Here is a 13,087-nt window from a genome sequence, read left to right as displayed (position 1 = left end):
TTTTGTTTAATCATTGTCCTTTTTTCCATATCCTTCAGTGTCTGTCAAAAGCACTGCTGTTGTGATATGCTCTGACCAAGTTTCCTGCAAGAAGTCCAGGTCATCTTCTGCAGTCCTGGGAAACATGGCAGAACATGGCAGGTCCTGCTCACCTAGGCTTTCTAACATGGGCTTTATCTTGCGGCTCCCGAGAGCAAGGATGGAAGTGAGGAGCATGGGCAGCCAAAAAACAAGTGTGTGCTAAGATGTGCTTCTTCCTGGGGGATTGTTGGGAAGTCAGTGTGTGCATGCTCCCCTGGCATGGTGAGGGTGCACCAGCTTCAGCAGAGGTGGTTATTGTGACTAGCTGGTGTGCCCTGCACTGTCTCCCAATTAACAAGGCAGGAAAGCAGCCAAGCACTCTAGAAGCTTCCTTGTTTCAGGACATGATTTCTCACTTCCTTCTCACTTAGCCTTTGTTATTCCTCCCCTGAGAGGGTTGACAGTTTTCTTGCGTTTCCGGAGCACCCTTTTTCCCTAGTCTTCTGGCAAATGCACTTTGCTGTTCTCTCCTACCTTTGATTGCCCTTGGCCTACTTGAGCCTTCCAGTTCCCACTCCTCCCTTGCAGGGTCTCTGCCTGTCCACGAGACTCCCAGCTCTCTTCCCCTCATCTCCTGTGCAGAGAGTGCTAATGGGCACTTTTAAACCTTTCCTCTGTGCACGCTGTGTCTTGAGCGGATGGTGATACGGCTTTGTTGAAGTCACGGGGGTCATGCTGACCTGCGCTTGCTGAAGCTCTGGTGGGTAGGTAATGAGCAGCTTTGAGAGGTTGATCTGAGATGTGACAGGTGAAGCTGGGGAAGAAGGCGTACTGCGAGTTATTATTTGTGCATTTGTTTTAGCCTGCCTGATGCTGTAAATGAAGGTCTAGCATTGTGAAGCCCAGTGTTGAACGCTGGAGATTACTGAGTAAGGCTTATTTGTAGGTACTTTGGCGCCAGTGTTCATATCAAGAGCTATTAAAAATAATGAGAAGCTGCAGCTTTACTAATGATTTAAGAGGTTCTCCTTGCATCTCAGTATGAGGCTAATCTGATGAAGCCATCTTCATCATAGCATCCCACAGTATTTTGTCTTTATAAGTACATCTTGTTCTGGCTTGTTTCAGAAATCTGCTCTTAGCTTAAGGTCTGCAATTGTTGGCCCATAAATTAGTACCAATATTATGGTGCAATTACTGCACTGGTCTGAACTGTTCTCTATTTTTAGGTATGACATTGTTCAGGTTTTTGTTGCATAGCTTATTTCTTTCATCATGAATCAGCAGGCTGCTGAGTATAATGTAATGCTGGTTTTTAGAACAATTAGTGCAGGCTTACGTAGATACCAGTAATTCCGTATTTACACAGATGTCTCTTTAGATGGAGACCATGGTCCAGTTCCAGACTGAAGGAGACTGTGGTCAATATTCCCTTCTGGTGGCTTGAAATACTAAGTACCTGTTGTTTCCCATGGGCCAGGTAGTTGAGTGGATTTACACCTGATCAGAATCTCAGCATGCACACAAGTCATGTAGGTAATAACATCTACCATCACTGAAACTGAACTGTTTGTCAAGAAGCTAAATACTTCTAACATCTTAACAAGAAAGAGCCAAGTTTATGCCTTACAGAGAACTAATAACAGGAAGCTTGATTTCATGAAAACTCGGGTAGCAACTAGGATGTGTGCTGTGTCAGTACCCTACAGCTAATGTCTGAGTTCTCTCAACTTGTATCTTCTCTTTGAACAGTAAAACATTGGCCCTCCGGTGGCTGTAGTGTCCTTGAGTCTCAGTTAGTATTAATCATAGACTGCACAGCCTTTGTAAGTATGTTGCAGCTTCAAATTTTGGCCATCTTCTTTGAATGCCCATAGGTTTTATTCACAAATAAAACTGTATTCTCTTTTCCTTTCTTAGCACTGTTGTTAAAGAGGATTTCCTTTCTATTACACCTCTAAACCAAGACCAAGAGGTGCTAAATGTAAAAACTTACTGAGCCTGGTGAAGAAAAACCCCATGCAGCTATTGTTGATATGGTCCTTGATTCTGCCGGAGAAACGCTTAAGTCTTTAATAGTCCAGAGAACAGGCTGGTCTACTTAAAGGTGCAGGCTGAATGAGAGGTAATTAAAGCTAAACTGGAAACAGGCAGTTCCCATCTATGATTATAGAATCCTACAAAATACTTACATCGGAAAGGAAGGCATCAGAGCACAGAACTAGAAAAACAGATATCGGGAGGCTACCTCCAACATGGATGTTCGCTGCCCATGTGTACTAAGCAAGTCATCACAAAGAAAGATAGAAATGCATTCAGAAAAAAATTATATTGTCCCTAAAATAAACCTAGATCTGGGGAGAAATTTTCATAGAAAGAGAAATGCTTGAAAGGTTTAATTCTGAAAAAGTCCCACGAGTGAGAGCATGCAGTTACGATGTTGCAATTAATATGAATTGTTCTTTGTAATTTGATAACATTCAGAGGTATCAATAACAAATGAGCATTTAATTTTTTCTATAGAACCTGTCATTTTTTTATCCATATTGGCTGGGTAATTACTGCCTAAATCTCAGCAGCATTATGAAGTTTAATTCATTAATTTGTTTAAAGATCTTTGATGCTCTGTGCTAAAAGATGACATCAATATAAAAATAATGATGAGCACTTATATTTTAGTATCATTTCTGGGTTTTGTTAGTTGATTAATCTCTCAAACATGCATCCCTATGTACATTTATGAAAATATGCACGTTTTCAGTTTCAGATTTCAATAATTTGTACACTACTTCTAGTCTCTTGCACTTCAGAAGAAAGTTTAGTGATCTGCATTTCTATATAGTGGCATTTTAAGCCTTACTTACATTTCAAGTGAGAACAATACATCCTGAGATGTGGCTGACCAGGGCTGAAACTGCTGCATACTGTAAACAGACAGCATGTGGCAAGCTGTGGGTCCAAGCCCATGACCCCACTGTCTAGAGGGTTGCCAGCAGCTTTTTCTGTAGAAGATGTGAGTCCGTTCTGTGGGTGAAGAGAGGATGTTTCAGCCCTTTCGCAGAGGCTCTGTATCCAGCTGTCGGAAGAGAGAAGACCTCATGACTGCAGTGGCTGAACATTGTGACATTCAATCATAAAAACCAAAGGCATTTTAAGTGATCTGGCAAAAGTGGAGTCAGGACACTCCTGAGCACCTCCAGCTACAGTGATCACGACCTCATTTCTCTAAGTGTGAACATGAGCCTCTTCCATATGTAAATGCAAGAAATTAATTGCACTGATAAAACTATCCTGTGGTTGCTCATGCAGAGACATGAAATTCTAACATGGTTGTTCACCAGAATGGAAAAACTGCCTTACTTCAATAAGCGACTGCAGCTAACAGAACAGAAATATTTCTTAGCCCAGTTTTCCTTTCTCTGATTACTGACCAATCTGCCCTCCACAGGAAAGCAGAAAAGAAACCCTCCTAAAAAGTTTGGTTACTATCTAAGTTGAATGATAGAGGTTTTTTAAAATTAAGTTCTGGAAATACGTCTCCTCTTTAGGGAAATAAAGACATCTTTATTAACCTTGCCAGCAAACATTGCTGAAGATCATCAACTCCTTTTAGCATTTAATTTCTAAATGCATACATGTGAAATTTCTGGGCTTCAATGAGCTTTCTCAGTGATGAATATAACTCCTTATTTTGCCCCACTGCACAACCTGCTTGTCTTATGTGAGCTGCATCTAGCAGCTTCTTTCCAAACTTCTGGAAGTCATGTACCCCAGGCAGCCATCAGGGCATTCCTGTACCTCATGGCCACCTCATCCCCAACTTGAATTGCAGCTGGCTTCAGTTAGGGCCTTCAGTTAGTGCCTTCCTTCTCCTTCACCTCCTTGTGTACGCATGTTTGGGAGGACAGGAGGACTTCACGGTCACCACATGTGCATCCCCTTCTTCCTCTCGCTGCCTTGCCCTCTGCTGCAGCTCCTGGCTTCCTGGGCTTGCTGAGTTTCATTCTTAGGAGGCTGCCACACACTTGACTCACCTAAATTATCTTTTTTTTTTTTTTTTCTGCTTTCCCTTATTCTAGCAGGTGCATAGAGCAGACACTTCTCTTGCCTTATTCCTGCTGTGGCTTTGTCTTGAGAAGTCAAAGCAATTTTGTGCTAGATCTTGCATTTTGAATTTTTTACTTTCCTGGCTATTGGAAGCCCACAGGAAGGTTCTGTATATGAGAACAATGAGAGTCTGCCAGTGTGCCCGAGAAAATGGAAGGCTGCTGACCCCTATTGGGGTGCTCCGGGCTCCAGAAATGATTACTGAGCACTGCCAATCAGTCTGCCTTTGTTCCATGACAAAATACAACTTGGGGATTAATATGGTGCAGGGGTACAACTCCAGCTGCATCTAATTTCATCACTAGGAGCCCATCTGTCTAGCTGCGATGTTGTGATAGGAAGTATTGTGATACAAAGTATTGCCAGTTGCATTGACTCATATTCTCTTTTCCTAATGAAGCCCAGAGATCAATTACCCATATGTTTCCAGTGCGTGTATCTGCCTTTCATGCAGTCCCTCCTGGGGAGTTATTGATGTTCCCATAGAGAATGAGCAAAGGATGGGACTCTTGCAAGCAGCCTCTCTACTAATTTGTGAAGAGATCCTGAGGAGGAAACTGGGAAATTGTTTCCCTTCCCTCATGGTGCTGCGTGATATATATGCATATAAGTTCTGTCTAAATGGATTTTCATTTCTTTTTGATTTCTTCATTAAAAGGTGTGTCACATGTACCTTCTTCATATTGCTTGTGGCTAATATGCAGCTGAGCAATTTTTTCAGTATCATGTCAAGACAGAAAAATAGAGGAGAGTAAGATGGCTTATTTTCAGTGCAGGTGAAAAAGGCTTGGGAAGAATACCCTGAATATGCCCGCCCCCTTTACCCCAAGGCAGTGGTTGCACCTTGAGGCTGCTGAGTGCCTCAGTTAGACTCCCAGATACACCAAAGAATCACCATGTGCTCCCTTATGGTGCTTGTTTTATTTGTATTTGTTTGCTGTTACTTCAACGTTCGGGATGTATGCAATGAATTATATTCTGAGTTGCTGCTTAGTTGCTCCTGTATAGACTAAGCAATGTACAACACTTCAACAGAGCATCTTACTTCAATCATATTATACTGTTCTGCTTTCTTACTGGAGGCTCTTGATTTTTGATCAGGCTATTAAAATACTGATGTATCAGTATTTATCAGTGAGGCTGCTCAACATCCTTACATCTTCTGGTTTCAGTAACATGCTGATTGCTAGATTAGAAAAGCGCCTCATTAACACTTGTTGCTTTTAGTAGGTTTGTTTTGACTGGACACAGTGACAGAATAGGAAGTAACAGGACTTTCTGTACAGAAACAGAGAGTTAATATTCTTTTTTAGCTTAACTTGGCAGAAGCAGAACCATGCCACTGAACACAGCTTTTGCAATATGTTGGACTGTGAGTATTTATTCATTCTTAATTACATCTTTACATGAATATATCCTCACTTACGCTGAAAAAATATTTTTAAATGCTTAATTCTTCCCTGATTTAATTTTTCTTGAATCTTTACCATGGCAGAATCAAAGAATAAAATTCACTGGCAGTGTTGTGGCTCTGTCTTCTGGTTATGTGAGCTTTCTGGTAAGCAGAAGAGTTTTACCTTTGTACTTTGCCAGGTCAACACTCATATAAGAGGTGAGGTGATGCTGGTTTTTTTTTTTTAGGCCAGTTGGTCTATTTTAAAAGAACTGAATTACAGTCTGAGGCATGCACAGTATTTCAATAAATAACAACGTTTCTGTCTGCAGATATTTCTGGGGTTTGGTTTGCGCTTTTTTTTTATTTGGGTTTTTTTTCTGTTTCATTACTTCAAGAAGGAAGCAGACTGCTTAAAGGCACATAGGAGTTACCAATTTGGATCACATTGGTAGTTCACCAACTAGTTATGATCACAGCTAAGTGCATCAGAGGAAAGTGTAGTAATATGCAGCACAGAGTGTACTTCGTAACTTGTCTCTGTGAAAATGACCTTCTTAACCTCTTCTGTCTGCTCACATTCCCCCCACCAATTGTGAAGATGCACTTTCTAACGTTACTTTCAATTTTTCTATTTGTAAGCTGCGCTGTTGTTCCTGGGTTGTTCTTGTAGAGGATTTGGGTCCACAAGTCCTGCTTGTTCCCTTCTGTCTGAAGCCATTTCCTAACCCTGCAGGTTAGGTCCTGACCATCTGGGCAGAATTTAGGTGGCAGCTGATCCCTAGGGAACCATGACAGATAGAGGATGTCTGTGAAGGGAAGCAAAGTTTCTTTAGGATAGAAAGAAACCCTGCAGAAAAGCTGGGAATAAACAGATTTGGGAATTAACCTTGCGTAATAAGGAAACCAAGTATCAAACTGGGCAGGATGGAAACTTCTTTGTGAGTTTTATATTTTTGGAATAGAATTCCATCAGATAATAGTTGGTTGTGTCTCAGGCTGAGTGGAAATACCTTTGCCTATTATTCTGTGTGAAATCCAGCCACCTCTAGCAAACATTTCCTTGCCAGCTTGTGTTTGCCACTCCTTGCTGCACTACTAGCTACCTGCGAGTTGGGTGTTCACAGCACAGTGTTGACAGTTCGTGTCACCCAAGTGAACTAACAGGATTTTAAGGTGCTTGATCTCATCCAGACCATTTGACAGCTAAACATAAAGGCTATGAACTTTAATTCTTCCATCCGTCAGGTCCCTGTTTACACGGATGTCAAGAGGTGTCAGCAAAGTGTTGAAACACGTTCTGATGCAGGAGGCACCTCTACAAGAGTTGACCTGGCTGCACTGTAGAGGCTGTGCACTTCAGCTAGTCCAGCTAGGAGAAAAAACTCAAATGCAATGGAATCAGGTATTTTTGTACTTCCTTGTAAATAAACAGAATTGCATCAAAATCCCACTGCCTTGAATGCTAGGGATAGTCAGTAACCCAAGGCAGTGTCCTTGCTCACATCCCCAACACTTGGGACAGCGGGTAGCTCCCCAAGGCTTGCTCTGAAAGCTGCTTCAGTCACAGCTAGGCTTGAGATTTCTTCTGATGCAAGCCATCTCTCCAGGCTTTTGATGCCGAGCTGTCACTCACACACGTATTTCTGACCACAGTGATTCTCTGCAGAGTTTCACTGTTCAAGGTTCAACAGCCTTTGGCCTTTCCCTAGTTTGGGAGGCAAGGAGGGACGAATACATAAATCTCTGTCAAGGACTGTTTAGCTAGCTGGTCCCTAAGGCAGCTCTGTGTCTCCTTGTCTCCTTCACATTTTTTCAGGGGTCTGAATTTTGGATTTTAATCATTTTAGGGGACTAACTACTTGTCCATAAGGGGGCATGATACCACTGTCCCCTCATCGGTTTTGTGGAAGGTATGTAAGTTCTCAAGTTAGCTGGAAGATTGAACACTTCCAGACATAAATACATTAAACTAGAATTGCTTTACAAATACTTGACTTTATTAATTTCAACCAAAATTTTTTAGTGACTTCTGGCTGAGTTGCAACTTTTGCCAGGTGAACTGAAACCGCACTCTTTTTCTGTAAATGAACGGTTTGTTACTATACTGACTCAGTCTTTCATGCCAGTCTAGTGTCCTGTTTACAGCAAGATGAAACCAGCTGTGCCTTGATAAAATACATATTCCAGTGTGTTTTTTCAGTTGATAAAAAAACCTGATAAATGTTATCCATTTCTCCTCGCTGTCATGGAGGCTCTACTCTGGAAGCATGAGAAGTATGTGCATTTGTCAGAGTTTCAATTTGGTTAAAAATGTTGAGTATCATCAGTTAAAACAGGAGATTTGTGAATCGGAAGCTCGTAAGGAATTCAGGAGTGCTGACTGAAAGGTTAAATGAACTAGGACACATTATGTATTTCCCTTTCTCAGACTGAATTTCCCAGACTGAATGGAAGAGATGGATGCTATTTCCCAGACAGGTACATTTTGTGGATTAATCCCTTTAGAATTATTTGATAATAGAACTGTGGCTTACAATGTCTTAAATAAACCTTATTTCTTAAATATGCAGGAAACTGTTTCCATCTTTAATAAAGGCGTCTTCTAGTGTCTACTTCAGTGTTACTAAAACTAGCTATTACCGTTTAAATGGCCTTAAATGAGGCAGCTTGCATAACGGCTGAAGAGCAACAAAACCAAAATAATATTAATCTAATAAATACCCCAAACGCATGCATATTATTTAAAGATATTTCAAGGACCTAGTTAGATTTGACATCTTTTAATTAGAAGCTTAACATTGAGCTGTACTAATGCCACAATTAACTTGGACTGTTACTAATGAATTTTCTAAATACATTTTTATGCAAGTTGTTACCACCCAGTTGCCAGAGGCAAGGAAGTACAAGCAGTTGCGATAATGTCTGGGACTAATTGCCTCGCAGGGCTTGGCCTTGCCAATTACTCAGTTTTCATCAGCTTCAATGATTCATTTTTTACAGAATCAGAGCTGGACAATATGAAAGCAATCAAGTAGGTTTGCTTTTGAAAAGCATAATCTGTTGCTCGTTTTCAGCCAAAGCAATGGTACTTTTGGGCTGCTGCAGATAGAGTCCAGTTCCTGGCTTAGCTCAACTTTGTGACTTGAGTGAGTTGTTTCTGCCAAGACACTCCACAACACTGATTAATTTTTAGCTACATCAAAGCTTGGGGGCAAGGTGTACAAGTTCTTTGAGGCAGCATTTAGATGTATTATGTCCTCTCTGCCACTTTTGTACTTAGCAGCCATGAGTCAGACCTTCCAAAGTAATGAGATTAAAAACAGTGACTTTTTTCTCTTTGCCATCTGCTTTATGAGATATTAGGTGACACTCTTGACAGATCTTTAGCTTTTCTTTGTAATCAAAATATTACACCATTAAATATGAAAGCGAGAATCTCACTTGGTTATACCACTCTGGGACTAGGAGCTTTGGGAAACTCTAAATGTCAGCAAATTTGGAGAAAATCATGAGAGTTGACAGGGCTGCGGCAGGATAATAGATCCTTCTTTTGGTTCTGCATGCTAGCCTGCAGGAGGGCTTGCACGGATCTCCCAGTGATATCAAGGGATCAAAGTTTGTCAAGGGATCAAGGCCTCCTGACCCAAGAAGACACAAACCAGGAGTTAATGACAAGTAAGGAGACACACACCACAAGCGTGGTTCCCTTGGAAAGGTTGTGTGGGATTGCAGCCGCTGCTTGCCCGTATCTTCTGTATATTGGCTAGCTGTGTGTGGATGGGGAGTTGAGGAAACTACCTACTTCTCAACTGTACTGAATCCCTGTCAAAAATTGACTACTTGGCCCATGTGCAGCTGTAGTGTGGTGACAGCTGGTCTTCACATCCTTATTATGAGTTATGTGCCTTGAGAACTCTTACTCTTGGTGTAGGAAGGGCCATAGTTTGACCTAACCTTCGCCTGTGACAGTGGCACAGTGTTTATCTGCCCTTGAAGAAAAGAGAAGAAAGTAATATCTGAATTTCCTCCCTGTTAGTGAGCATAGGGATTTATTTGTTTTTCATAGAGAGCTATGCAACATTAGGAAAACAGTGTTTACGAGACAGAGCTCCTGGTGGCATTCAGAGCTGGTTTCAACCCCTTGTCAAAGTGACTGCAGTTTGAGCTACTGGGGCACAAGAGTAAGTCCTAAAATAAGCAATAGTGGTTTGCAGTTGCACATTCTGACCCCCTCTAGATTTTGTAGCTGCCTCCAATAAGGAATTAAAAACAAAGCGGTGCTGTTAACCTTGTACAATACTTACAGAATGGCTAAACAGGAGAATGATTGGAAAAAATGTCAAGAGAGAAATGTCTCTTGCATTTCACAGAAATCAAGTAGAAAGTTGTTATCTTTCTGAATTTCCATGTTTGCATCATATTTGAAATTGGTATTTCCTAATATGATTTAAATAATTTGTGAATGTACTTTTCTGATTTTAAAAACCTGATTATTTTATCCCAAGGAAGACCTGTGCATCATCAGAGTGCCATGCATTTTGAAAAGTCATTAGACTAAGGATGAGGAATGGCGTATGTTAGAAACTCAGCATTGTATTTATGTGCAAGAACTCCGCTACAGCCTTTGGTGATAAACAACAGTCTAGATAGAGTCCTTGAGAATCCAGACAGCATTACCTTATGACTTACTTAGCCTGACTCACTGCTGAGTCTTTTCTCTGTAGTCTAATGCTGCGTGGCGTGCTCCCACCCTGTGGGAAATGTGAAGGCAGTGGCAAAAAGAGTATGTGTGAGATAAAAACATTTCCTTTCAGTATTTGTATTGTAGTCTCACTTCCTTTTTTTGGATGTGTACAAGTGAAAAACATCAGCTTTGCATGCAGAACTCAAATATAATCTTTTCAATCAGCGAAGCTAAAACTTGGTGGTATGTATTAAAAAGAAAAACCCCAACAGCCAAATACCTGGTAATCTAAGCATTTTGGTTAAGATGTATGTATGCTTTTTGGTCCGTCCAGGCATGTGGAGTCCCCAGGCTGTGTTCTGGAATTGAGAGAATTTTAGAAATGAGCATTTAGAGCAAGGTGTATTGACTATATGGAAAGTTTTATTTCCCCACCCCGATAACACTTCTGCTTCTTGTCAGCTCTCTCGCTTATGCACTATGTATATGCTGCTCCTACAACCTCCCGTTGGCGCTCTGCATGCTAACAACCAGCTGCTGTGTCGTGCTTTTGGAAGTGGCTTTGCTAGAGGGAAGGATGTCAAGAAGAGGAGGCACAAACCACACTCAGCATGCAAAGAGGGCTTGAGAGGAAGAGGTCATTGTCTTCTGCTTCTGTTCTGTCAGATGTGTCTGCTCAGATGTGCAGAAATTGCCCTATTAAAGCTACTAGGGAGGTGGAGCAATGAGAGCTTTAATATTACCAATGAACTGAGAAGATCTGGACCTGTGCTGAGGTTCACGATAGATATCATATTTAGTATATGCCCAGAGTAATTTTTGTGGTGAATTGTCTGTACTTCTTACTGAACCCAGTACAAGTCCTTGGAGGAGATAATCTGATTTCAGAAGACTAAAGAAATTCAGCAGGAAAGTGGGAGAATTGAGCAAAACAGCAGGAGATCTATCAGGCTGAAGGAAGCCAGCTTTGCTCAAAAAATGAGGTACCTTTAGGTGTAAAGCCAGGAAGCTCATTACCAAACCTGCTTACGGGTAAGTGTGTATTTTTGATGTTATAACCCACATGGATTGTTTGGAAAGTGGCAGGCAAGGTTATCTCTGTTCTCATACCTTAGTTCAACTTAGTCATTGGTTACCAAGGCTGGTAAGAAGAATAGGACCTAACTTTTGCTGAAGTATTCAGGGTCCCAGAAATGTTCTTCACTGGGTTATTTTTAGGTGTGTCAAACTGTCTTGAATGAACTAGCATTCTGCACTTGTTGCAAGTAAGGTCTTTGACTTTTCAGAGCTTTAGTTAGCAAAATTTTTATTTTTTAAGTTTTATTCAAAATTAGGTATAGCTAATGACATTTATGAAAGTGTTCTTTTTCTTGAAAAAAAATTGATAATAATTAGCCATTTCTCCTCATGTATTTGATTTGTTCATGTAGACTGCACGCCAACTCTCCTTGAGGCTGGTTATTTTGTTAGAATGACAAATGCTCATGTATGGTCTTTGCCAAATGAAGACCCTGGGAAAAACTGGGATACTATGTTCAGGTGAAGACACTGTTCCTCTCTGTCCCCACACCTAATTTAAGGAATTCAGGTAATTGGTAAGCTGGTGAGAAGAGACACTTTAGCAATGCAGATTCTACTTATGACTAGAGTAACTTACATCTAAGTGTGCCGTGGTGATCTAAGCCAGCCAGGTGCTTTAGGTGTGTCTCGGAGCTCTCTTTCACAGGTGACACTAGGCAGCTAAGGTGGCAAGTACTCTTGTACAGGCAGCTCCCAGGCATATGGCACAAACATAGCTGGAGATGGAGTGGGCCTGTGCGTTTGAGATCCCTGAGGAAATGACCTAGAAGAGGCCGAACAGGAGTTGGAAGCCATTTGGCTACTTCTGAAAGGTGGACCGGACAGGACCGGTTGAGGTGATCTTTCAGCTCCCTACAGATATGCATCTATATTTACCCTTTCTGGGGCAGTTGAGGTAAAGGAACCCCCTTTTTTTAATGTAGGAATTTTAACATATGAGTGAGTAGAGCGCACTGTTTGCAAAAGACTGCTGTGGAGACTTGTGGCAAGCCTCCAGCCCTCTGCAACTCAGCTAAAATGTATCGGTCTATTTATTTCTGCCTTTCCTCATCCCTGGGAAGGACTTTTTACCAGACAAGAGCCCAAGACTGAAAGACTTGCAGCTGAATTTTGTCATTGACTCATCACGTGCCTATTGGTAAGCCATCTGCAAATAAAATAATTGTAATTTGGGGTGTCTCATCTAAAGACCTCAATTTCTATTGCCAAAAAATGAGACTAATTCATATAACACAAGGATAACTCAATTTATCTATTGAAGAGCTCTTTGCAGGTGTAGAGTGCTTGTTAATGGCTAATTAGCATTATTTAACTGTGTTTCCAGCCATTAAAACTCCACTGTCCCAAATGAGGCTTTTATCCTAACCTGTACATAGAGTAATTTTTCCAGCCATAACTGTGTGTAATTTGCCATTTGCTCTCAACTGATCCACTTACTAGCTGTTGACAGCAAACTGAGTTCAATCTCATCTCAGTAGCTCAGATGTTCCTAGACTTCAGCCTGAAAACCTGTGTGCACAGTTAACATGTTAAATCCCTATTTTGTTTAACAGAGCAATTGTCCCATTTGAAGCAGTTGAGGGGTGAGAGCCCTACTCAATAAGGAGGGGTGCAGGTTAAAAAAATCAGTTTGTGCTGCACTCAGCAGGAAGATTTTTAGGCCAGTAGAAAAGGGACATGATAGATTGACTGCTCGGGCAGTAGCTCACCCGTTGCAGGTATTACAAAGCCACAGAGAGCCTTTCTCCAAAGAAGGTACCTGCTTTGTCAGTTCAGCTATACCCCAAAACAGCACGTGC

General features: G+C 41.3%; 1 protein-coding gene across 6 annotated transcripts in view; it reads left to right on the top strand.

Annotated features, from left to right (window-relative positions):
- TMCC3 (transmembrane and coiled-coil domain family 3) overlaps positions 1 to 13,087 on the top strand; it is a 147,821-nt gene that overhangs the window by 56,676 nt on the left and 78,058 nt on the right. For 2 of the 6 annotated variants that reach the window (XM_055711633.1, XM_055711631.1), the window contains exons 1-3: positions 10,691 to 11,240; positions 11,639 to 12,124; positions 12,212 to 12,426. The exons of 2 other annotated variants lie outside the window; for them this stretch is intronic. The gene's annotated coding sequence lies outside the window, so the exon portion shown is untranslated. Of the gene's footprint in view, positions 1 to 10,690; positions 11,241 to 11,638; positions 12,427 to 13,087 lie in introns of those variants that run through there. 2 more of the 6 variants (XM_055711632.1, XM_055711629.1) reach the window with 2 other exon arrangements.

This window comes from Falco cherrug, chromosome 5, assembly GCF_023634085.1.
Source record: "Falco cherrug isolate bFalChe1 chromosome 5, bFalChe1.pri, whole genome shotgun sequence".
NCBI lineage: Eukaryota > Metazoa > Chordata > Aves > Falconiformes > Falconidae > Falco > Falco cherrug.
Note: the sequence above shows the minus strand (reverse complement) of the source record. Positions and strands in the feature narration are given on the sequence as shown.